Raw genomic sequence first — 25,574 nt, 5'->3', positions numbered from 1 at the left:
TTATAGATGGACCACTAATCTTGATTAAAAATTCAGGCTCTGTCACTTATTTGGGATGAAGGACGTATCGGAGTAACTTTCTCAACTTCAACTTCTGAAACTGAGGAAGGGACAGAATAATACCCTCCTTGTGGGGACAGGAGAGACCATTATCCTCACAACTGATGTGTTCATATATAATTAACTTTATTCCTAATACTTAGTTCTGTCCTGCTCCAAAGACGGTTAAATAAGGGATAGGAATGTTCCCTATGTGGCATTTACGTGGGCTAACTAGAAAACCTACCAAACAATGTTGTCTACGGTTACAATAGTGCTGTTGATCCCATCAAGTCTTTGTTAGACTTTTCCTATCATTTGTGTATCTTTGAACCAGTCAAAAGCCAGTAATTTTTCCTAGGACCAAGACGCCTGGATACCAACATGATGGTATGCAAGGTTATTAAATTTTTTTTAATGTTTTTATTTAATTTTTGAGAGCATGAAAGACAGAGAACTAGTGAGGGAGGAGCAGAGAGAGAGGGAGACACAGAATCTGAAGCAGGCTCCAGGCTCTGAGCTATCAGCACAGAGTCCAATGCGGGGCTTGAACTCACAAATTTTGAGAACTGAGCCGCCCGGGGCCCCAGTGGTATACAATTTTAAACTGGAATTCCATACTTTCTCTTATAACCTCCTAACCCCAATAGCCTTTTCTAAGTTACTTCTGAAAAATGCATAGTAGTCATCTGTAAATGGTCTTTTTTTCCCTTTTAATTTTAAGGTCTTAAATTGAGTTCATATAGTTTGAATCTAACTGGTCTGATTTCTGGGCTACCTGTAGTATACCAGTGGTAGGTGGCATTGAATGTGTCACTTGAACACTTTGGGCCTTACAGTCCAAGGCATTGGATTAAATGCTGTCTAAGATGTCCTCCCTAGGTGAGGGAGGTGAGATTGCAGGATTTTTGGAGAAACTGTATGCTCCAAAGTTGTTTTTTGTTGTTTTTTTTTTTCTTTTCAATATGTGAAATTTATTGTCAAATTGGTTTCCATACAATACCCAGTGCTCATCCCAAAAGTCCAAAGTTCTGACACTGGCTGCAAAAAGAGGTTTCTATGTGGTGTGGGAGGTAAAATCACAAGACCTCCAAGGTCCTTTCAATTTTCAAATTCTGTGACTAAATTCCATAGATTCTCCCAGATAATAGCTACTTAAAAACATTGACATCATCCACTTATCCATGTTAGTAAAACTATTCACTTTAAAGCTTATAAATATTTCAGAGAACCTGCCAGAATTCCATCTCTCCATCCCTGCTTAGATCATCCTTAGGTAATTGTCCCTTTAAGGTCCCCATGCCCTTTGTGTAAAGAAAGTTATCCAGGGTGCATTGAACACTGTCATGCAAACTTAAGCTACACAACCTTTATTCAATTTCTTAGTGGCTTTGTGTCCTTGACAATTTGACCTAACCTCTGGAACTTTAATATCTTTATGCTACCAAACATGACCTAAAACGTGAAATGTTGATTTACATGCTAAATCATAGAAAGACCTACTTGGACTGGGACAATGACTAGACTCTGAAAACCGGCACTCTGTTTTCATGATGATAGTACCCAAAGGAGCAGACTTGTTCCCCAAATTGTATGGAAGCTGGAAAAAGTAGAGCCCGGTCATAAACTGACCGGCTTAGCTGGAGTGTGGGCACTATTAGTAGTTGTCATTTTATTTGTCCTGTTCTCCCTGTCCCCTCAGTTTTCACCAAACAGTGGCCACCTTCGGTAGAAGGCAAGCGAACTCCTTAAGGGTATTTATATAAACTGATTTTCGAGTCCCCACACTATAGCTAGTGTCCAGTGGCCTATTACACACCTGTACTTGGATAGTGGACAGATATACATGTGTGAATGATTTGTTCTCTAACTCTGCCATGCCTAAACTTTTTTAAGGTCTCTGCCTCAGTTGGTGACCCAACCATCTATCCATTTGCTTAAAAAATAAAATAATTTCTATGTTTTTCTCTTTCAACCCCCGGACAGCCCCTCTGTCACCCACTGAGTTTCTAAAATGCCCTCACAGTGGACCCTTCTTAAAAGTTTATTTACTGTATTAGTATAAGTCTTTATCAGCCACCTAATGGGTCTCTTGCTTGCAGGATCTACTCCTAAAATTTCTACTTAACTGTGTTCTAGATCATTCCACTATGTGATTCACTCTCAGCAAGTTACCATCACCCAGGTTAAAGTCCAGTTTCCCCCTGTGCCTCTTCCGGCTTCTCACCACTTTGTTCAAGCCTAATTCAGTACTGAATTCAGTTTACCATCTTGAAATACATTGCATTGTCCCTCTTTTTGCCTCCCATATGCATTCTTTCTGCTTTTAATACACTCTTTGCCTTTCAAGACCCAACTCCAAAGACTGTTCTGTCTTTGACCATTTTTATTTAGGAATCTCATTTTGCAACCCTATTTTTAATTTTTATAGATTTATTGATCCATTCAATACATATTTTGACACTTCATGTAAGTTGAGCCCTTGACTCTCAACTGGTCAGAGGCAGTGTCTGGTCAGAGGCAGTGATTAATCAAATAATCACATGAACAAATGTAAAATTTTACCTGCTGTGAGACTGATTTTAAAACTGTGTAACATTTGGTCAGCTTCTTAAGGTTGGGTGAGAGTTGGCAAGATGTAGAGCACTGGAAGGGCAGAAGGATTGGCATGTTTACTTTAAAAGCCCCGTGGCAGGGAGCATGGCCCTTCAAGGGACTATACCATGAAGGGGAGAGGGATTCTTGGTCTAGGGGGTACAATTAAACTTGCACTTTGGGAAGGTCACTCTGGCTGTAATCTATAGGGGAAAATCAAAGGAGAGCCAGTGTGCATGTGGGCAGAGCATTTAGAAGCTACTCTAGTCACCTGGACAACAATGTGGATTGGAGTGATAGGGCAAGGACGGCTCCAGACAAGTAGACTGGCTTAAAATATGTAAGGTCGCTTGCATCAATAGACATGTTGATTTGGAGGTGAAAGTTTGATGACCATTAGGTCTCTGGTTCATGTAATTAGGTACATGATGAGATCAAGGGCACTGGAAAAGGGATCCTTTTATTTTCTTCTTCCTTTTCTTTTCTACAGGTGGTGACGGTATGTAAAGGGAAAGAATCTCCTTAGTTTACTACTGAATCCATTAGGGTAGACAATATGGGTGTTTTTGCAATTGGCCTGTGCAAGAAAAGCTCTTTGGGTCCAGAAAAGATTTTATTTCCTGGGGGTTAGTTCATAGGTTTGTCTAATAGCATGACTCTCCTTTATTTTAAAATATTTTTTTTACTTAAGCACAGTAATATTAAAAAAGTTCATTATCAAGACCTAGTACAAACTCCATGAAATGTACACAGAGGTGTTATTAGTAGCTCTTCTTGCTAATTTGGACCATCAAGAGTTAATTCCCACTTGCTCTTATTTTTCAGCTTCATAATAAACTTTAAAAAATTCATAATTCGGGGTACCTGGGTGGTTCAGTCGGTTAAACGTCCGACTTCGGCTCAGTTAGTGACCTCACAGTTCGTGAGTTCGAGTCCAGCATTGGGCTTTGTGCTCACAGCTGGGAGCCTGGAGCCTGCTTCTGATTCTGTGTCTCCTTCTCTCTCTGCCTCATCCCCACTTGTGCTCTCTGTCTTAAAAATAAATAAAACACTTAAAAAATTCATAATTCCTCTACAAGAGTCAGAACTGATTCTGGATTAGTTAGGATTCGAGTTTGTCCTCCACTACCTTTCTCCACCCCTTTTTAGCTTTTGGCATTTGACCTCAGGTCCTCTCGGCATGAAGACCTCAAAAGGCGTATTTCTTAGTTTTACAACTTCTCTGCTTTAGTCAAGCTCTCATTTCTCAAGGTTCTTTAGAACTTTTTCCTGACAGAGTTTATCTATTCTCTTAACCTTTCTCCACAAGTTACATAGGCACTGAAGACTTGATTCCTTCCTAACTCCCCTCTAGGAGTTGATCTTCCTTTCTTCCTGCAAAAGGATAAAGAATGCCATGGTGACAGGGAGATCCCAAACAGACGTGGTGACTTTTTCCCCAATTAGAATGTTTCATCAATTTGATTCTTCTTTCGTGAAGATCCTACTTCTGCCTCCTGCCATCAGAAATTATTTTAGGTACCCACACCACCCACATCCTAGATCTTCTCTTCCTAACCTGTGTGACTTTACATAAAGTACTACATCAGTGTGATCCATATCCCATCCTAATCTTTATAATCTACTTACTAACTCCTCCTGGCCATGGAAGGACTATCACAGCCTTTCCTGAGCCTGTGTTCATTCAAAGCACCTGTCCATATTGATGGAGAGCGAGGTTCTTTCAGAAGAATGGAACCAATTTTGAAAATCATTGAGGGTAATCAGTGGGACAGTGCAGTGGGTAGAAATGGCTTTTTGTGCCTAAAGGAGATGAAAAAATCTTCTGTAGAGCTGTCAGATGATGGATAATTTGAAACCCCTTGAAATTATTTATTGCAAACAGCTACTAAAAACTCAGCCACAGTTTTCAGCTTGACAAGACAGGGTTGTTTCATATTTTAAACATTCAAAGGAAACAGCAGGAAAGCTGTCATTAAGAGATCAGTGAATCAAGCCAATGAGTGAGATAATTGTTCACTAAGAAGAGGCAGTTGAATTTTTAATGCCTCCTCAGTGATAGAGGGATAAGGGATGTATTGTTGGCTTGTTCCTATGTAAGCTGCCTGATCAAAGGAAGGCTTGGGTGATATAAAGCAGAAGAAGAATATCTTTGGGAATCTGGAAAATTAAAACAATACTAGAATACTTCCCTGATGGCTGTGCCGGATATAGCTGTGATCATCTGTTGGTGTTTATTTTCCTGTTCCAGTCAAAATGAAAAGCCATTTCGGAGAGAGTCCATTTGAGTGGCTGCCTTGAAGAGGTAGCCAGTGTTGAGCATCACTGATCGAAGGACCTATGGTATTTGAGTGGAACCAGAGGCAAGTGGAAGTGGCAGAATAGTAAAGCCAAGCATTTGCAGCAAAACTACATATAGAAGTACTAGCAGGAGGAGATTCGGGGGCTGCTGGTCCTATGCTAAACCTACCAGAGAAGCATTTGTCTGAGGCTTTTCTGGCGGTGGAGTGGCACTGAGGTTTGAGGGGGCTCTCTGAGTAACAATCATAGTTTCCCCACCGGAGTTCAGAACCAACTAAGAAAACAAGGGAGTCAAGAGATCCACATTTTATCTTCAATCCAGATAAATCTCTTAGGAGAATATGCCTCATCCAGATGACAGGGCTAATGCTGTATCCCAGGAAGAAACCTATCTCTAGTCTCTGAAAGACTTGAAACCTTTCAGGCCTGGCTTCCCAGAGCTGAGCCTTTCATTCTAAGTTTCCTGCATGCCAGTGTAGACCAAGGTCCCCAAGATAAAGCATATTTCAATAAAAGATATGGGCGCTTTTGCTGAGTTGTGCCATTCCTGCAGAATGGTCACCTTAGTGACTATGTGATGGGCCACTGAGAAGCCCCAAGTGTGTTCCTTTAAGGGAGGCCATTACCCACCCCAGCTCATTTCTGGATTATTTCCCCAACGAAGTAATTTTGGCCATGAGGTCCTAACCTACAGTGTGTCATTTAATAAAATTACGTGTTTTCCATTTTTATTACAGGAGTGGTATTTGTGTGTGTGTGTGTGTGTGTGTGTGTGTGTGTGCGCGCGCGCGTGCGCGCGCATTAATTTTGTGTTGATAGTATTCCTCACAGTGCTGAGAAAATCCTTGTGGACTGAATATATACTGGTGATTTTTGCCTTTGAGGATTTATCTCACAGATTGGTACACGGTATAATATATCGCAGCTTGGGGTTCCTGGTGGCTTCTCAGTATATCCTAAATTGGGCACCTGTCGGGGGTTTAGAGTGCAGTTGGGAAGCTTCCTATTCCCAGTTTCACTGGCATTTGGAATGTGGACATTGCTGCCGTGTGAGCAAAGGGGCTATGGAAGTACCCTTCCTGCCTTTTGTATTTGGAGTCACAAATTTAAGGGTCCCAGAGGATGTTTCTGGGAGAAAATGACTGGGTCTGAAGGCTTATTTTGATGTTCAAAATTAATATGTTTGGGATGGTAGTGTGCTGGGAACGCTGGTCCTGGAGAAATTTAAGGGCAAGTCTATGGGTACCTCGATTTCAATAGCAGAATTTCGGTTAAGGACAGATAGCGCTGGTGGCAGGTACACCATAGAGTTAAGCACCAACGTCCAGCTTTGGGTGTTCTTGAGAAAAAGGTCTCTGTGTAAAATGCCCTGGTGACAAGTACTAATGCTTGATATGCAAGCTCCCTGGGTCCCTGATGGAGCGTAGTGCTGATGGAGAGCCTCCCTCGTGCTTGAAGGAGCTTAGTCTAAGCCCAGAAGAAACTTCAGGGCCTGGGTGGTAAAGCAGAGGCACATCCCTGGGGGCTGTCTGGGCACTAGCAAGTGACACAGGGAGAGGAGGCAAAACTACGGGTTTCCCCCACTATCTGAAAGTTTACTTTTATGCCACCTTCCTTCTACAGAAGGTCTGCATTAGGACCTGTTTTCACTAAAAGAAACCTGAAAAGGAGTTTTGCTTTTATGAGCTGGTAATTACTTCTGCACTTTGCTCTATTTCAACTTACAAATGCTCAACTTTTGGATAGCAGGGGAAGCCTGTATACTCCTCTTCCCTTTTTGGAGAGTGTAAAATATAGTAGTTAAAAATATGGGATCTGAAGCCCCCCTGGGGTCTATTTCTCTTTGATTTATTCTCTGTTGCAAGGTAGGAGATCTCTTTGCTGTTTCTGCATATGTGAAAGATAATAATACCTATCCTATGGGATTTGTCAGGAGAATTAAATAAGCTTTTCTCGCTCTGTCTCTTTCATTTGACAGCTCTCTTTCAACATTCCCTGGCATGTGGGCAGCACCATATTAGTGTTAGGTATTAGTGTAATTCTATCCATATTGGCACTTGTCAGGGCATAACTTAAACTCTTCCCATGAGGTAATGTTTCCTGTCACTGGGGGTACCAGCAAAGGCCAAAGTTACCTTTATTTGGAGAGGCTCTTGAATTACGATTGTGCATCATTTTAGTGCCTGTAGAATGTGTCCCAATATTGCAGCAGAGGGTCCCTATGTCCACCAAGAGTGACCCTTTATCCTGTTTACAGTCAATTGTTACTCTCACCTCACCCCTCAGAAGACTGGAAGTCCTGGTGTAACCCTCACTTTCTATCTAGAAGTTTTAAAACTGCACACAGGAGAAAGAAAAGTTTTTTGTGCCGGCATCCCCATGGTACTGGCCAGTTAAGGACTGGGAAGCATACTAGGGCATTCCGAAGAGCTGAAACTGTTCAGAGGGTTCCACTGGGCTGGTGTTAGGAGGTCCATCTGTTTCCTAGAGCAGTGGGGGTGGAGGTCAAGTATCCTCCGTATGGATGGTGAAGGCTGAAGATTTAGAGTGTCCTGGGAACTTAGAAAATTCCCCTTTGGGGTTCCCCTTGCCACCACTTGCTGCTTAAGATCTACTTTGTCAAGGTCCCAGGTATTAATTATTGGCTGCTCCTGAATGACCCCAATTAAGTAGCCACAGATGTTTCTGCTAGTAGTTCTCACTCTCCTTTTAAGACCTACTGAACAAAAACATACAATAAGAAAAATATATACAAAGTTGAGGTGCCTGGGGGGCTCAGTCAGTTAAGCATCTCCGTTCAGTTCAGGTCATGATCTCAGTTTGTGGGTTCGAGCCCTGCATTGGGCTCTGTGCTGATGGTGCAGAGCCTGCTTGGGATTCTCTTTTCTTTCTCTGCCCATGCTCTCTTAAACTTTTAAAAATTTTAAGAAAAATGTACAAAGCATACATGTGCAGTGTGATAAACTTTGACAAAGTGAATTGCTCATGAAACTATAGCAAAGATGAAGAAATCATGATTATCACCCCAGGAACCTCCCCCATATGCCCCCCCCCCAACAAAAGTAACCACTATTCTGATTCTACCACAATAGATAAGTCTTACCTGCTTTTGAACTTGGTAGAAATGGAATTCTGTAGTTCCTTCTGGTGTCTAGCTTCTTTGATTCACAAAGACCTTCATCTGTGTTGTCACATGCATCTGTATTTTGCTCACTTCATTCATGTCTCATAACCTATTGTATGAATACCTCACAATCTATCAATTTGGATCCCAAATTGGGACTACTATGAAAAATGCTGTTCTGATCATCCTTGTGCATGTATTTTGATGTACATATATTTGCATTCCTGTTGGATATGTTAAACGTGCAAGGGATGATTCGTAGGAAAGGAGGAAGTTGTCTGGTAGAACCTGCCAGTTCTCCAAAGTGGCTACAACAACATCTGCCTCAGATGGTAGAGGAGAGTCCGAGCGGCTCCATATTGCTGGCCATCACAAGGTCTTGTGAATCTCTCTCCTGTTTTGGTTTAAGCTTTAGCTATTCTAATACCGGTGGTTCTTTCCCAAGTTCGAGGTGTCCAAACGACTGGCTATTTATAAGTGCAAAGTCAAGGAAATGTTATAGTTGTTGTTCTTAGAGGAGAACTTTGAACATCTTAGTCAAGTATTTAAGATGAAGTAGCCTAAGGAGAACTGTGGCAATGTTCTCATCTGGTAGAGCTCTTGCTCCTGACTTTTTTTTTTTTTAATGTTTATTTTTGAAAGCAAGAGCACAAGAGCAGGGGGAGGGGCACAGAGGGAGACCCAGAATCTGAAGCAGGCTCTATATAGGTTCTGAGCTGTCAGCACTGAGCCCAACAAGGGGCTTGAACCCACGAACTGCGAGATGACCTGAACCAAAGTTGGATGCTTAACCCACTGAGCCATTCAGGGACCCCTGACTTGGTTTTTAGTATACAAGTTGTTTTACTAGTACGAGTTAGGGTTTCTAAGCTAGAAGTCTGGATCAGATGGTTTAGAGGGCTTTAAAAAATACGCTCTGGTATTACTCTAAAATCACTGAGCCAGAATCTCTGGTTGTGCTTTTAAAATTCTAATGTTTTAATAAAATGTTTGCTATTTAAAACTGATAAACAATGTTTCATGGTTTGAAAACAAGTATTATGCTTATTTCCCTGGGAAATTGGATTGATCATAAGATAATTTTTGGGCTATACACCTGTTAACAAAGAGGAGTAGTACCCAAGCATTGGGAGAGATCAGGTAAGGAAGGGGAGGAGCTCTAAAGTACGGTTGCCCTCTTGGGGCTGGGAAATGAGTCTCTTAAGGATAGAGACTGAGTGCTGTGTGATTATATTTTTCTGGGGGGGGCGGGGGGAGGGAAGCAGATGTTGCCAATTGTGCTTACTATTTGCCCTCATAAAAAAGGTGCCTTATCTATACTTCCCCAGTAGTATGGCCAATAGACAAAGCAGAAGGAGAGATGTCCTGGAAATACGTTCTACGGAGGAAATTTTGTTTTCTGCAAAACACTGTAATGTCTTCTCTACTGTTTCGATCTTAGGTTATGAAACTTCTGCCAAGGCAGTGTGTCTCAGAAAGGGTACTTTACCTTTAAAAGGAGGTGGTATTCCATGAATGTCGTACTTGGGTTAGAATCAGCAATTCCAACTTTACTTTAATCCTGTGTTATCCCAACATTCTCGGGGGGCTAAAACCAGAAAGAATGTTTCACATTGACCAAGGAAGGAACCAGATGACCACTTTTGGGGAGATGGTGCACTATTTCACATTAGTATTTTTCTAACCACAAGTGCAGTCCAGGATTTCCCACTCACACCATCTCTTATTCTAAGTAGCTGAATCTGAGTTATGAAGAAGGCTGCTTCTGGGTGAGGAATTTCCTCCTTTGTATTTTCCAGTTATCCAATTTCCATTTGTGTAGTTAAGAATTTAACCTTGCTCAGACACTTGCGTTGGAGTCTAGAAGATAATCTTCAAACTCCTTGGAATATCTTTGTTTGCATGAAGACCTTAGGTCACACTAGATAATCTAACCATGTGACTTATCATGGAGACTTTGGCTCATGCAATATCAGCTTGGTTCCCAGAGAGTCTGTAAACTGAGATCAGGAACTTTTGCAGTCTACTGTGACTATATACTAGAGCCCCAATAAAAACTCTGAATACCAAGGCTCAGTGAGCTTCCCTGATTGGTAGCACACCATGAATGCTGTCACTGGGAGGTGTATTTCCCATAATTGCTGGGAAAAGTAGTGCTATCTGTGACCCCACTGGGAGATGACAATTTGTAGCTTCATGCTTGGAAATTTGCCCCATGTGTCTCTTTCTATGGCTGATGTCTATATCCTTCTATAATAAACCATAACGGCAAGTATAAAAGCTTTCGGTGAGCTCTGGGTCTTTCAGAATATTGCTGAATTCCATTGTGGTCTTAGGGGCCTCTGAACTTAGAATTGGTGTCAGAAGTGAAGGTGGGTTTGTAGATTCTCTCTCTCTCTCTCTCTCTCTCTCTCTCTCTCTCTCTCTGCACCATTGTGTTTTTGGTCAAAGTCACCTTTTTATTTAGCAGCCTATTTGCTGCTGCTGGAGTCCCCTCATAGTCATTTAATTAAAATGTTTACCAAATTGTAGAGGAGCAGGGCAGGTCCTCCTTGATCTCTGATGCATTCTGGGCTATGCCCAAAGGTTACATTCTGCCCAGTTCAGTTAAAAAAAAAAATCCCTTATTAGCTTGAAGGTTCTTCCCTACCAGATGGATTAGCAAAGTTCTTGGGTTGAAGGAACTTCTCAATTTGTCCCAGGATAGAAGGTGAAAACCACCATGAGATAAGTTCTAGCTGATCTGGGGAGTTAAATGAAAAATTGGTGAGAGATTAAAGCACATTAGAAAGTTCAGCAGTGGGGACATTGTACTTGAGTCTTGAAGATTTAGGAATTATGAGGATTCTCATGTTAGAGATTATATGCATTAATAAAATTCTAAAATATTAAAACCAGGAAATATTATAGAAACCCAGTGGTTTTCAAAGTAGGTTTCATAGACCTGATTCAGGGTTTTCCTGAATGGTTTGTTGAGGGGAGGGACCTTCTACTAGAAGTCTGATTAGGAAGAGTTCATGCCATTTTTTTCCTGACTTCATTAGGAGCCCTCTGGGTGGTGGTGGTGGTTGTTTCTATAGTCTGTCTTCTATGACTTGACTTTAATGAAATAATGTACTATTAATACATACATATCCAGATGTGTAGATCTAGCAATCATTTAATCCTAGAGACTTTGTGAGTAACCTGGAATCAGTGAAGGTTTTGAAGAGGAACATTTTCAAGGCTATCCCTCAGAAGATCTGTACATGAACACAACTAGTTAAAAGAAGAAAGAGGTGGAAGGAATTTTGACAAGTACCAAAGACTGAATTAGAGCTGTGAATAGAGAAGGATCAATGTGAGAGACCTCTTGAAAGCAAGATGGACTTGTTGGATATAGGCAGCTAGAAAGGGGAGAGCAGAGTCTGAGATCACACTGAGCTGATTGACTAGGTCTATTAATAGACATTAAGAAGGCAAGATGGTGTTCTTCATGACAAATGATAAGGTTAGTTCTCTACAGGTCCAGGGAAAAATATCAAGGGCACCAATAGGCAGCTGGAAAGGTAGATTCTAAGAGTCACCTATTCAAGTGTACTCCAGAATCCATTAAGAAGACCAATGTCATTAAATAAATAAAAATTACACCCAGGAGACAGATGCTTCAAATTACCTTGATAAATGCTTGAAAGATGGGTTTTAAATGAGTTTGAGTTGAATTACACATGAAAGATGCCTTACTGACACATATTTTAAAATCTTAGGTTGTAATAGGAATGTTAACACTACTGGCTTTTTCTCATCTAGGAGAGATGAATCTTTATAAAGCATTGTTTTGATCATGCCAATTCCTTGATCAAAACATTTAGTAGCTGTCTTCAGATCTGCCAAAGTTAGGGAAAATTCCCTTTCTGGATCAGATTTTATTTCCATTATTTGAACTGCAATGGATCTAAACCTCAGGACACCAAGACAAAGACTGGTCAGAAAGGTTCCAGATTCCCCTACTTTAAATCAAGTCTAACATGACACAATGTCAAGATGCTATGTACATTTCTTCTTGCTTTCCACTCGGGGTATGGATCTTCAGTTGTTCAAATGCTCCTAAGGCCTTCTCCCCATGTCCCCATCCAGGAATATTTGTTTGCTTATTAGAAATGAGGGTTGGTGCCAATAATAGGCGTGGTTTCCTCATGGCCGGTGCGAGAACACTGGACAACTACATCAAAAAAGGTCATAAGACTTTGGGTACAGGTTGCAGTAAATTTATTGCCTCAAGGAAACTATTAAACTCTTTTTTTTGGCGGGGGAGGGGAATCCCAAATCTATAGTATACACATCATAAGGGAGCCTTGGCTTGTATTATTCATCCTCTCCCAGTGTAGATATGCTGGCATTGCAGGGAAAAGGAACCATGACCGAGGATTTAAATAAAGTACTTCCAAGTCCTTTTCACAAAGTTCTCCATTCACTTTCAGATAAATGCCAGATGCTCTGGTTCATTGAGGAAGCCAAATAATACACATGAACATCTTAGCCAATCTGTTCCCCCTTCACAACCCTCTTTGAGTGCACTTGCAGCTCTGGGGCCCTCTGATGGCTTCAGAGAAAGGATTTCTGAGAAACCAACCAAGGTATCAATGCTCAGCTTTAGTGTATCAAAACCGATTGCTTGCATGTGCTATAAAGACAATAGATCTGGAACCGAGGTCTGTCTGTCTTTCTTTTTTTTTTTTTTTTTTTTTTTTTTTTTTTTTTTTTTTATAAGCAGAGCCAGGTTTCCAAGGTCAAAAGCCACGTTCTGAGACCATCGGTGTGTAAAGTATAAAAAATGGGAAGTTTTAATGAATTGCCTGTCTGCCTTAATCCATTTTAGATACAGATGTAAGGACACATGTATTTAGAGACATTGCATGGAAATTCAGGAACAGAAGTCCTAAGAGGGTCAGACCTCATGGAGAGATTTCTGGAGGTTAATTCTGCATTAATGAGGACTTTAGAACTCACAGCAGCAGAATTTCATGAATTTCCTTCTCAAGTCATCTTGTTGTTAGTGTAGAGGCTGGACAAACTGTTAAAGGGAAAAGAAGATACTGAAGTCCTATACGCCAACAAGCACACATCATTAATCACCACATAATCTCTAATTAGAAGGAAAAAACCCATGTGGCTTGTTAAAGTGGGCTTATGACCACTTGGGATAAAGCCTAGATTTCCAGACTTATATGTAATTAAGTTGTGGTCAGTGAAAGTAAATGGCAGAGATCAGCACACTTCTGGGAAGAGTCCTTAAAGAGGACCTTCTACTTCTTCCTTCTTGGCTTAGTGTATGTGGAGACCATGTTGGTAAGCATGGTGGGGCAATGAGAGAGAGAATCCTGTCCCCAGTGCTTAGCCCTGCACTGTCAACATTTATATGAGAGGGGAAAAAAAAATGCTACTTGTTTTTAAACAACGGTTACTTTGGATTTTCTATTTCAATCACACTTAATAAGGCATTTGCAAATGTTCTATAGATCCTTCTGCATTATATATTCAGTTTCTTAAAAACGCTAGCACTACTATAAAGTACCAAGACTCTTACCAGTACTTCTTAGCAATATCTGATGAGAATTTTCTTTTAAACTGTAAATTCCTGGTAAAAAGTAGACACTAAAAATAGCTCTGGAAAGAATGTGTGCGTGAAACAATGAACCCAACTATCAATTACTTAATTACTTGAAGCCTAATTTAGAGAGGAATTTCCTAAAAAGGACACCCTAAATCTATCTATATTTACTGACTATACCCTTAATTTCCTAGTCCTTGGGCTGGTCATGTTGTTATACTTCTTTACTTTGTACTTACAGTTCTGGGAACTTTAATAACCAAAGAATAGTAGGTTGAGGAGACTAGATTGGGATTAATCTTGACTCTCCTACCATGGAGTCCTTCTCTATAGGAGTTACTGTCTCCAAACCTGCTCCCTCCTCTGGAAAAGGAAGTTTTTGGACTACATCTTTTTCTAAAGCCGTGCTTCTCAGTTTTTAACATGCATATGAATCCCCTGTGGATATTAGTTAAATGCAGAGTCTGATTTAATAAGTCTGCACAATGGGGCCCAAGAGTCTGCATTTCTAATAACTCTTGGGAGATGCTGCTGCTGGGCTGCAGAGCACACTTTGAGTTTCCAGGTTCTAAGAAAGCACAATTCCCATGCCATGTGACTGAGCTCTTTTTAGAAGTTGTCTCTGAATACTTTGCCTCAAACTGCCTGATTTATTATTTTATTTATTTATTTTCTTACCACCTTCCTCTCTCCTGGGGCATCAAGATTGTCACTAAAGAGAAGAGTATAATCAGAGGCTCTGGACCTTTCAGGGATTAAGAAAAACCCAACCTTTTCACTTCTGAGATTGACATTTCTTCATCTTGAAAAATATTGGTAAAATTAACTTAAAAAACTGTGGTGAGTGTTATTTATAACTTACCACACTGTTTTATCATTTAAAATATAGAATAAGGTTGTTCAAATTTCAACATGACTAGAAGATTGAGATTTAATAGAACATTCTAGGCGATATGATTGAACATGAATTTAAAGAAGTATTTTTTTTTCTCACCCCCATAGACCTATATCTATGTTGAAATTAATGACTTAATGTAAAAATAGCCTCACAAACCTATATTGGAATCGTTTATGAATCTGAGGCCAGCACCATATGTTTCTATTTTTTTCTACCATTGATGGGCTTTCAGAGATTAAAAATTGGATTCTATACCTCAATCAAATAAATTTTTCTGAGATTTATCATCTTTCCTTGCAAGTTGAGTTGCTCAGAATAGACCCTATCTAAATTGCTTTTAACTCTGAGTCCATTATCTCAACCAGTCTCCTTGATTCTGTGTCTTCCTCCAAAGCATCAAATAAAACATAAATTTTAAGACCCAACTACCCAATTGTTGGAATATTTGTTTTTGGATTCTTTCATCCAGTCACTAGATCTTAATAATTCAAGTTTATTTTATTTTGAGGGAGGAGAGCTCACACATAGGAGAGGCAGAGAGAGAGGGAGAGACCGAGAATCCCAAGCAGGCTCAGCACTGTCCTTTCTCAAACTGCAGGGCTCAAACTCATGAAGCATGAGATCAACATCTGAGCCAAAATTGATAGTTGGGCACTTAACCGACTGAGCCACCCAGGCACCTCCAGCCACTAGATTTTAAAATTGAGATACAATTGACCTACAATACTGTGTTAGTAGTAGGTATACAACAGTGATTTTATATATTGTGAAATGATTACCATAGTAATATTTCCGTGAAAAATGTCCTTAGAATTTTGATAGGGATTACATTAGATCTGTAGATTTCTTTTTGGAGTATGAACATTTTAATACTCTGAATTGATGAACAGAATATCTTTCCATTTATCTTGCATCAATGTCTTAACGGTTTTTAGTATACAGTGTTTGCAAATAGTGAAAATTCTACTTTTACCTTTTCTGTCTACTTGCTCTGGCTAAGACTTCCAGTAGTCCGGTAGTATGTTGAGTAAAAGTGGTGAGTGTTGACATTCTTGTTTTTGTTACAGATTTTACAGAAAAAACTGTTTTTTCACCATTGAGTATGTTAGCTGTGGGCTTGTCCTATATGGCCTTAATTATGTTGAGGTATGTTTCTTCCATACTCTGTTGAGTGCTTTTATCATGAATGGATGTTGAATTTGATCAAAAGCTTAAAATTTTTTTTTTGCATCTATTAAGACCATATGATTTTTATCTTGATTTTTTTAATGTGATATATCACATTGATTTTGTGGATATTAAACCATCCTTGTATTCCTAGGATAAATTCAACTTGATCATAGGGTCTATTCTTTAATGAACTGTTGAATTCACTTGCTAATATTTTGTTCAGGAGTTTTGTTTCCATATTTAGCAGGGGTATTGATTTGTAATTTTCTTGTAATGCCTCTGGTATCAAGGTAATGCTGGGCTCATAAAACGAGTTTGGGGAGTATTCCTCTCCCTCCCTATCTTCTTTTTTTTGGGGGAGAATGAGAGAGTTTGAGAAGGATGGATATTAATTATTCTTTAAATGTTTAGTACTATTCACCAAGGAAGCCATGTGGTTTTAGACTTTTGTTGGGATGTTTTGATTGCTGATTCAATGTCCTCAGTGAAAATTTGTCAATTCTAATTTTCTATTTTTTGATGATTCCATTTTGGTAGGTTGTATGTTTCTAGGAATGTAGTCATTTTTTCCTAGATTGTCCAACTTGTGGAGGAATACTTGTTCAAAGTAGTTTTTTATAATGCTTTGTATTTCTGCAGTATCAGTCGTGACCTCACCACTTTTATTTCTAATTTTGAGTTTTCTTTTTCTTGGTGACTGTAACTTAAAGCCTTGCTAAATTTGTTTCTCTTTAAAAACTCCGCTATTAGTTTTATTCATCTCTTTTTTTGTCTCTTTAGTTTCTATTTCCACTCTGATCTTTGTTTTCTTCCTTGTAACTTTGGGTTTAATTTGTTCTTTTTCTAGTTTCTTGAGACGTAAAGTTAGGTCATTTGCGATGTTTCCTGTTTCTTAATGTAAGCATTTATTGCCATAAACGTCCCTCTTAGAACTGCTTTTTCTGCATCCCATAAGTCTTAGTATGTTTTCACTTTCATTGGTCTCAAAACCATCATTCGGTTTTTTAAATCTGTGTTAGTCCTAAGGGAAGATGACTATTCTTTAGATTTTCATTGTGATTCTTTAGTGCTATTCTATGTATTTGTACTTGCCTTTTTGGAGTAATCAAACATCCCATTTTCCCCCAGTATCTTACATGAAATCTAATGATATTGTTTGTAAATATGTGATGTGGAATAGAGTGGGAAAAATTTGAGAAAAGCAGTGAAAATGTAGGGAAATACTAGATAAGTGATAATTAAAGAGTAACTTTCTTGGAACTAGTCTGAATAGGACACCAAAACCACAGACAATGAAAGCAAAAATAGATTGCATTAAACTAAATAGCTTCTGTACAGCAAAGGAAACCATCAACAGAGTGGAAAGACAACCTATGGAATGGGAGAAAATATTTGAAAATCATATTTGATAAGGGGCTAATATCCAAAATAGGGAAGAAACTCCTCCAACTCAATAGCAAGAAACCAAATAACCCAGCTACCAAATGGGTAGAAGACCAGAACAGACCTTTATTAAAAGTTAAGACCTGCAAATGGCTAAGAAGTATACTAAAAGTACTCAACTTCACTAATAATTGGGGAAATGCAAATCAAAACCACAGTGAGACAGCACCTTTATACCTATTAGAATGACTATTACCAGAAAGACAAAAGATAACAAATGTTGGCAAGATGTGAAGAGGGAACATTTGTGTACTGTTGATGAGAATGTAAATTGGTACAGCTGTGGTGAAAAACAGTATGAAGATTCCTCCAATTAAAAATAGAATTCCTATATGATCCAAGAACTCTACTTCTGGGTTTGTACCTGACAGAAATGAAACAGGATCTTGAAGAGACCTCTGCACCCCCATGCTCATTACAGCATTATTCATGAGAGTCAAGATCTGAAACAACCTTAAGTGTCCACTGACAGATGGACAAAGAAAATGTGTGCATGTACATATAATGTAGGTCTATAGGGGGTATATGTGGGCCTATAGAGGGTGTATGTATTTATTACATATGAGTGTTCATTTTGCCAAAGATTCGGGCCCTAAATCCTGAGGCTTTCCAAAGACCTGTATATACGTACACGTGAGGAATATATATAATTTATATATAACACAGAATACACATATGAAATATAAATTCAGTCTCAAGAAAATCCTGCCTTTTCAACAGCATGGATGAACCTAAAAGACCTAATTCTAAGTGGAAAGTGCCAGATGCAGAAAGACAAATTCTTCATGATCTCACTTGTGTATGGAACTTAAAATAGCCAAACTTGTAGTAGAGTAGAATGGTGGTTGTGAGGACCTGGGGAGAGGGGAAAATGGGAAGATATTGGTTAAAGGGTATAAAGCTTCAGTTTTATAAAATGAGTACGTTCTGGAGATCTAATGTATAATACTACATATAGTTAACAATATTGCATATTTGAAATTTGCTAAGAGTTCTCACACTGCCCCCCACCCCATCCCCTCACAAAAAAAGATGATCACATGTGAGGCGATAGATCATTAATCAGCATGATTGTGATTATTTTGCAATGTATACATACACTAAATTTTCAGGTCCTACACCTTAAATACATACAATTTTGAATTGTCAACTATACCTCCATAACACTAAAAAAAAGGGAAAATGGTAACTATAGCTATTTGTGAACGTCTCCTTGTGCTATACAATAATCAAGTTTAAAAAATACAAGCATTTGGAGTTTCATAAATGTCGCTGCTCATGTTACATGTGTGTGAGAAACTGAGTGGTGTGTGTGGGGAGGATTGAATAGCTCTATGAGCAAGCGGCAGCCGTTTCTGAGCTAATTTATTAAGCAGGTCTTCTCTTTTTAGAAATAATGACTTTAGAGAAGTCTAAAATTTTCCCTCTTAGATAGAACTCCCTTCATAAGGAGGAACAGGATAAAAATATTCTAATGATTTTTAGCTGTCTATTCTAGGAATATTCAGCTGTTCTTCAAATTAGCTGTCATAATAAAAATATTTTACTTTTGGGACAATCGGCATCATCCCTTCAAAGCAGATTCCTTTCCAACTCCCCCACATGCATGGAGGGATCGCAGAACAATAGCACAAAGTATACTTTGTGGAGTAATGATCTGAAGCCTGACCAGATAAGGCCCTACTCCTTCCAGCTTTGATGATGGGTAGCCAGAGAGTGTGATGGCCCTTTAAGAGCTACTTTCATTGACAGGTTTTATTTATTGGAGTTCTAGATGCAATGCTTGAGGAGATGGCATCATTTATGTTTTAATGTGTTGTGTGGGAGCTGAAAGACGGATTGTGTGTGGACATCAATTGGTAGGAGCTGTGCTTAGGTCTTTGGACAGCCTCAGGATTTAGGGCCTGAATCCTTGGCAAAATGACTAATACCCTTGCAATTTAATAAGATCAGAATCTCTCTGTATATACCATGTTTTCTCATCTCTTACTAATGGAGAAAGGTGCATGCCAAGCTTTTGACAGGGAAAAGCTAGGGAGAAACAACAACACTAATAATTCCCTTGTGTCTGTCAAGGCTGTTTAATGTTGTTTACTAAAATTTCATTTCCTGAAGTCAATGGTTTTAACTTAATTTATTGAAACGTCCCATAGGATCCAGAGTATGCCGTATTGAAAGGGGTATCTCATAAATTTGGGGTCTCCTATGAGAATGGCTTTCTGCACAGCCTTATGCTTCTGACATTTCCATCTCAGGGTGAATAGGGAAGAAAGTTGAATTCTTCAACAAAAATGAAAAGGTCCAGTGCTGCCTGTTGATGTTAAAGGTAAGAAGGTAAGATTATGAAAGACCCAGTTTTGAAGATCTATTTGTACTTCCTACGTTTTTTGTCATCCCTTAATTTAAAACCCAATGAAGACCATTCAAAGCACACTGTCCAGCCATTCGGGAGAAATTATTTATAGCTTGATGTAATTTCTTATGGCATTTTAAACTTAGTCATTTTAACAGTACCTTTTAAATATTTATTAGCTAAGGGGCACTGTTTTCTTTAACTTCCTCTCAGAGGATCTGGAAAACTCAACAAGGCATTATTTATGACCTTCATTTGATTATGATCACCTTCAAGGTGCTGGTGCTTTAAACCTAGAATTTGGCTTCTTTAATTTTTTTGCATAGGTATGGCAAAAAAATCTGTGCAATGTTTTGAGGTATTGTAAAAAGGTGATTGCTTAATGAGCATTCTATCAGATGTTTAGAGATTGTGATTCCCTGGAGGTTTAATCTTTGGCTCACCTTTTTACTGCCTTCAAGATTTCTCCAGTCCTGATTAAATATGATGGATCATGCACAAGCATTTAGCTCTAGGCCTTCTGAGAATCTTACTAAAACAACTAAAGGATAAAAAAGAACCAATTGAAATCCTAAAGGACAAAGAACAAGGAAAAGGACAAAAGCATCAAACTATTGGAAGCAGAGTGTATGTGGGCATGTGGTAAATGACTTAGAAGGTCTTAAAGGAGTGTACACAGCAGTGGGAAAAGCTGAGAAGACCTATTTGTCCTGTAGATCCCTAAGAGACACACAGCTGTTGGTGCCATCAGGTGTATCTGAAAGCAAGGTTGAAAATAGGATGGTCTGCAAGTCTGAAGGATAACTTTAGGTCCCTAAGTCCCATCAATTACCCTTCTCATTTCGGGACTTCCTTCCTCAACCTGAGCTAAAAGTGCAGAGGTTTGCTCTCAGAGTGGACACCAAAACTCTGCTAGGAACACCTCATCTGTGAGGGTGGGGTAGCATGTTGATGAATAGAAGATGATGTAGAGGGTAGTGTTACCCTGAAATTCTCAAATCCCTCCCCTCACTGCAGCAGGGCTTATCCCCTTCATGCAGAAATTGAAATATTCTTCCTATAAGAGAAAATAATAAATGAATATATAATAATGTGAAGTGACCGATTATTTCCTCTGAAAGGATAGCTAAGGATCATCAATTCTGTTTTTAGCAAAGCCAACGATACACATGGCAGATGATGGACACACCTAAAGCAAGCACAGGAAAACAAAATTGTATGAGCATTTTTCAAAGAGCTACACCATCTATGTACTCCAGATAAGATGCCGTGAAAAGGTTACCTTCTGAGGGGAAAAAACTTGAAAATTGTAGCAGCAATGACAAATAGATATGTAAGATCAGGTGGAATATCTCTTTATGAAACAGAACAACACTAACAATGATGCTAACAAAGGTATTTAAGGACAGAAATGGTGAGAATAGTCTAGGAACATTCAGATCTACCCTATAACTACTAGGACTCAGGGAGAAGAGGGAAATTGGAAGAAAATTTTCAAGTGGTTTAAAATTTTCCAGAGCAGAGGAAATGAAGTTTCAATATGTAAGGAGCATTTACCAAATACTGAGCAAAATTAGATGAAAATAAGACCTATCATAATTGCATAAACATAGGGTATCATGCTAAAAGCCTAAAACTTTCAGGGGATTAAAAAACTACAAATGTAAGAACTCCACAAAAGTAATGGCCTACAGAGTGTCAGAAGTCAGAATTGAACTCTTCTATGCACTTGAGGCCTGAAGAAGTAGGCTTCTATATCTCTATATCTTTAAGAAGTTAAAAAACCCACAACTTCTCAAACTTGCTTAATTAGGAAGCTACTAGTATGATCATACTATCACTAGTAGGATATACGTGGCAAGCACGAAATAAAGGCATCCTACAAAATGCCCAATAAATGAAAATCCAAGCTAGAGCTGGTTATTTCTAGGCCATTTCAGTTAGGTAGTTTGCTCAGGTGCAAGCAAAGATTAGCGGAGATGACTATTTATCGCAATAGAGTTTTTGCCTCTATTTGGGGGCATCAAGAGAGATCATGTTGTATGTGAGAGAGCATCTTTGCATATCCTTCTCAGAGGGACAGTAAAAACTTGGGCTGAAAACTGTAGGCTGTTCAAACCTGGGAAGTCACATAGCTGGCCAGCCACTCAGTACATTCAGACTTGATCTACAAGGTCAGAGCATTTACTGAGCTCACTTCCTAGTCTGCTTTCTTTGGGGTGTTATCCTCAGCACCACAGGTAAACAGTCTTCACTTGATTTTTGTGTGTTCTGTATATCTACTTTTTATGAAAACATTCATGGTGCATCTTTCTATACTATCTAAATATCGTTTTTTTACATTTATTTTTTTTTTTTTTTGAGAGACCTAGACAGAGCACAAGTTGGGGAGGGGCAGGGAGAGAAAGAGACACAGAATCTGAAGCAGGCTCCAGGCTCTGAGCTGTCAGCACAGACTCCAACACGGGGCTCAAACTCCGAAACCATGAGATCATGACCTGAGCCGAAGTCAGATGCTTAACAGACTGAGCTACCCAGGTGCCCCTATCTTGCTGTACTATTTAAATAAGGTTTCCTAGTAAAGGCAGCACCTAACTGGAAACGAAAGTTTACCAATGACAGTATCTTAACTTTGAATCCTCCTTGGATGTCGAAAAGCACTTGCAAACTATTTGATCCTCAAGACAGGACTGAGGTAGAAAGGTCAGCTCTTTTCTGGTTAAGTGGCTTAGAAATTCTAGAGTCAATGGGGAGTTGAGGAAGAGCTAGGTCTTAGGTCGTTGGGTTCTTATGTCAGTACCCTTTACCCTTGTGAGAATTCTAAAGAAAGGCAGAAGCAGCAGAGACAAACCTGTGAAGTATCAGTCACAATTGTTATTTATTGCCCCATCACAGCAGGCACTTCGCTTGGGCTCCCCCAGATCTTCCTCATGGCCGTTACCATTTTTCAGAACCTGTGTACAGGTTATAGAGGCTATATGTTCCTTCTGTCCCTGCTTCCCCACAATGAGTTAGTCCTCTGTTTTCAAGAATCTTTTCCAAATCTCTTAGCCACATCCCCTGCACCCACCCCCCCAACCTGTAACAGACCATTTAATCGGTGTATGTTCTGGTTTTACCTAGCTTTGAAAACCTGGGTCCTTTAGCAAATAACTTCCCTCTCCTTGGGGGGGTTTGATTTTTAAACCATTCTATTTATCTATTAATAGAACAAAAAAGTTGAACTAGGTTATTCTGAATTTCTTCTAGTACTGGTATTATCTATTTAACAACTCTTTTTTAAAATTTATTGCCTTGATTATGGTCTCCCCCACCCCCAATTCTATTCATTTCCCAGATGGTAGGGGATCCTATTGTTTAGACAAAGGAAATGAGGACATCTAATGATTTTGCTAAAAGGTCACCTAAGAAAGCTAGTAAGGAAGAGTGGCAGAAAAGAGCTAGAATGTTTTTCATAAAATCTATACCAATGAGAAGTCTTTGTTTTTTGAACATTTACTATGTGCTATGCAATGTTCTGGGCATATTACATATATTATCACTAATCTTTATAACAGCTCTTTAAGGCAGATGGTATTGTCTCAATGATTTTTTTTTTTAAAGAACCGTTACATTTGCACACAATGGACATAAGAACAATAGTGGAATGACACAGAGAATTATAAGTTTCGAAGTAAAATTGCCCCAACTCTTCTCCATCTCCAGACTAACTCCCAAGAGCTAACTTAGGGTTTCCTACATGTGCTTCCCAGTACTGTGAATGTACATGGCTAGAATTGCTGGATGAAGAATATACAGACTGTTAGTGCTGATAAATGGGGCCAGAGCATTCTCCTAAAAGGTTGTACTAATTACATTTCTACTGACACCAGAAATCCTTCTTGACAATCCTATTTCCCCTCTGTGGCTTCTGTCTTGCAATCTGGTCAATACTGGGGGTCAGTAAACCTTTAAATCTAGATCAACCACACAGGTAGAAAATGTATCTTATTTTAATCTTTAAAATTTTTGGTGAACATTCTTTTGTAGATACATGGCCAAATGAATTTTCGTGAAATACCTCCCTGTATACGGTTTTGTTTCTATTGTTATTCATCTTTATTTTCCTGATTCATGTAAGCTCTTCCTACATGGAACATTAAGCTCTTTGCTGTCATGTGTTAGAAATGTTTTCAGGTTTGTTCCACCTTTCGTGTATTTTTGAAATACTTTTAAACAGATGTCCTAAACAGTGTTTAATGATTTTTAAAAAAGTATTCCCTTGACCAAAACTGTAAGAAAATTCCAAACAAGATTTTGTATTTTTGTTACTTTTTATGTTTGCATCTCTGATTTATTTGAAGTAACTTTTAGGTGTTTTTATACAAGGAATAAAGTTTGAATCCAATTGCAATTCTTCTAATATCCACTCCCATTGAAAACTAAGTAATTTTTGTAACATTATGCATTTAGTCTTTTTCCCCAGACTTAAAAATTGCTGTTATTATATCCTAAATATTACATATTTTGGACAATTTTTGAACTCCTAATACTGAAACTATGTTTTATATTCTTATCTTTGAGTCAGTACTAAATTCTTTTTAACTTTAAAAAGCTTTTATTTTTGAATAAAATTAGTCCCACTCATTCATACCTTCTTCTTGTACGTGTTTTTTTTCTGGCTTGTATCACATTTTAATCAAAAAATGGTAACTGTGTTTTACACTTGTGATGGTCTTTAGAATTAATATTTTAATTTCTCCTATGCGTTAGTAATCATATGTAAAAGTAGGCATTTTTCTTTTATTGCATTTAGGTTTTTCTTCTGTCGGGTTTTGCTTTTGTTTTGGGGGGCATTTTATTGTTTGAAAGCACAGGAGTTGTATTCGTCAGATATTGGAATTGATCTTATGGTAACTTCACAAAAAGAATTCCAACGTTTTCCCCACTTTAAAGATGACAACGCTGAAGCAGCTACAAGAAATTCAGTAACTACTTAAGGTTGCCCATGTCAAAGACTAGGGCTAGGACTTTTACCCACTTACCTTGATTAGAGAAGTAGAGACTGGAATATTTGCTACAGAATAAGACCCTGGATAATCATCCCTTGAATCTATAATTTTTTTTCATGGTTAACTTAATTTTATGCATAATCACTATTCAGTTATAAAAGGCGTATTTCAAACAATGCCCATAATGCCATATATTTTCCTTCTCCGTGTCCCTTCTCATGGAGGGAGGAGACTAGAACCCATGCAGCTTTCAAAACTTGATGAAGTTTATAGCATCCTGGTAGTCAAACCAGAGTTCAAAACCAGAGATGATGCTAATCCAGCCAAGTCCTCTGTCTGTGATTCCAGGTAGTCTTCTCCTAGGAATTAGCTAGAGTCTTTCCTCAGAGGAATATGACAAGTTTTTCCACAGAGAGAGTCAACATATTTTGGTTGAAACTTCACCCTGTCAGAGAGGCTGCTTTGCTACCATTAATGCTTTTAAGCAAGGATGAGATAATCACAATAATTATCTTCCATTAGCAAAATGATCTGGCACCAGATTCTTCCTCCGGTTCTCGCAGCCTCCCGTCTGGAGTGAAGAGCATTTAAAATGGGCTTCAAGAACATTGTCTTGGAAAGTAATTGGAAGTTTAAAAATGAGTGGAAAGAGGGTGAATTAGTCAAAGAATCTGGTGAGGGCCCAAGATCAGAAAAATCTGATAATTTGGGCTAATATAATTTAGGTTTACCTTCCAAAAGATTCACTGCAGAACAGCCTTCCAATTAATATGCTTGCATCATAGCGTGAATAAGGCACAAAACATTTCAACACCCCAATTCAGCATTTATCCATCTAATTCATTTCCCCTTAAGGACAATAAATAAGGCTTATAAAATTATACTGATTGCTTTAATTCACGGTTCAATACAAACTCAGAGAATCTATTTCTATGGGGAATTGAAAAGGCATTCACAACCTTTTGGCTAGGTCTTTCCCTCCTTTACCCAGATCCAATTAGACACTAAGATTCAAAGAATTTTTCTATTTAGTGGCTTTTTATTTCTTAATTGCCACTTATACCACCATC

The sequence above is a fragment of the Panthera uncia genome (assembly GCF_023721935.1).
Source record: "Panthera uncia isolate 11264 chromosome D3 unlocalized genomic scaffold, Puncia_PCG_1.0 HiC_scaffold_8, whole genome shotgun sequence".
NCBI lineage: Eukaryota > Metazoa > Chordata > Mammalia > Carnivora > Felidae > Panthera > Panthera uncia.
Note: the sequence above shows the minus strand (reverse complement) of the source record.